Here is a 1,766-nt window from a genome sequence, read left to right as displayed (position 1 = left end):
AGGCAACGGGATCGCCAACTTCCGTTTCCGTATAGCCTATCCAATCAGAGGCAGAAAACATTCCCAGCGCGTTGATCTATGGGTAACCGCTCGTTCGAAATGACAGTTGATCAGCGTTCTAAACGCCAGAATCCAGCAATGGCCGTCAGAGTTCATATAAAAAAGTGTCGCCAATATAGAATCCACGGAAGCGGCCATTTTTCTGGAGACTCAAATGCTTTGGTCTCTGCTGTCTAAACGTCAGAATTTGTAATTTTAGAAGGAGGCTTTAGTTGATAACTTTATATCTTATAATTATATCTTATTTCTAACGACGCAGAAATAAGATATTAAGTTACAGAACTCAGAGGTCTCTTCTTCAGAAGTAAGAAAACATACTGCATGTGAAAAAGAGACCTCTGAGGTCCCAAAAGCTTATGTTACGCTACATTTTTTTCTATATTGGGCCCATAAAAGTTTCCAACTTCATCTAAAGACTCAATTGTCTCATGGGCTAATATAACTGATATACAATATATATATATATTATAGTTTATAAGTTTAGCTTATTTACACTAAATTCCCTCCTTCCTTACCATATCTATAGCTGGATGTAGTGTATTTCTCTCGTTTCCCTCTCTCCTCCCCTGATACCCCTTTTCCTCCCCTGATGCCCCTCTCTTTCCTACCCCATGCCCTCTTTCCTCCCCTGGTGCCCCCTCTTTCCTCCCCTGATGCCCCTCTTTTCTAGGAGGTCGGAAGGTTTGCTGGGTATGAGGGTATCGCAGGGTTCTACAGCCCTAAAAGCCCCGATAATGTGTATAGAAACAGCAGGGAACGGCTTTATAAATTAAACGGGGTAAATAAAATATATTTTTCTTCTTCTAAACCTAATTAAAAGGTCCCAAAGGCAGGTAAAAAAGTGTCGCTAAAGCCCTGCCTCTGACTGCACTCCTTAGATGAAATGTATCCTCCTTCGGCCATTTATAATGTAGGGAGCCTTTATATGCAGGGCAGGGGCGGGCTGGGCCGGGGGGCAGGGGGGCAGGGGGGCAATTGCCCCCCAGGCCGCCCTGAATCCGGGCCGGCGGGCTGGCCGGGCGGCCGGCAGACAAACATTCATGGCAGCCGCAAAGTTAAAAACTAAGCGGCTGCCACCGGGACTGGCCGCCGTGTAGCGTACCTGGTGGGGGGGCGGTCCACCTGGAGTGCCGCTTTGGTGGCACAATGGGCCACTTGACTAGACTTGCCCCCCAGGCCTTAGGCTGCCAGCCCTCCCCTGATGCAGGGTACCTGAATGTGGAAGGGTCAGCAGTCCCAACACTCATAATACTTGTCAGGGCTGTTGGCAGCTATGGGCTAGGCTATTAAGATATAAAAGTAAACAATGGTTGTAGACGGTGATGTCGGGGAAAGAGGAGGAACCGGCGTCCAAATCTAATTTCACAATCCATGGAAATGTACTCTAAGGGGCAGATTCTGGGGGTCACACAGTCTGGAGCCGACTCCTTCCAATTCAACTCCCCCCGCTACCAATTGGTGCTTTTGCTGTATTTTATGGTTGATATCCCTGCTTGAAGGCAGGTGGCTCAAGTTTAAAATTTGCCTGTAATGTTTTTAAAAACTAATAAAGTTATTGTTAAAAAAAAGCAGACAGACAGTTTGGTAGAACTCGAAGTCCCAGCAACCTCTGCGAGTTGACGTATGTTCCGGGGCGGCTCCGGCCTGTGGGCGGGGTTTGCTGTCTCCACGGAAACCCCTTTGGCTGGACTGTTCAGGCCTGCAGC

General features: G+C 47.7%; 1 protein-coding gene across 2 annotated transcripts in view; it reads left to right on the top strand.

The window, feature by feature from the left end:
- Positions 1-217: 217 nt before the first annotated feature.
- PPME1 (protein phosphatase methylesterase 1) overlaps positions 218-1,766 on the top strand; it is a 14,484-nt gene continuing 12,935 nt past the window's right edge. The window contains exon 1 of one of the 2 annotated variants that reach the window (XM_053456646.1): positions 218-239. The gene's annotated coding sequence lies outside the window, so the exon portion shown is untranslated. Of the gene's footprint in view, positions 240-1,698 lie in introns of those variants that run through there. The other variant, XM_053456645.1, reaches the window with a different exon arrangement.

This window comes from Spea bombifrons, chromosome 2 (genome assembly GCF_027358695.1).
Source record: "Spea bombifrons isolate aSpeBom1 chromosome 2, aSpeBom1.2.pri, whole genome shotgun sequence".
Taxonomy (NCBI): Eukaryota; Metazoa; Chordata; class Amphibia; order Anura; family Pelobatidae; genus Spea; species Spea bombifrons.
This window is presented reverse-complemented; position numbering and strand designations above follow the sequence as displayed.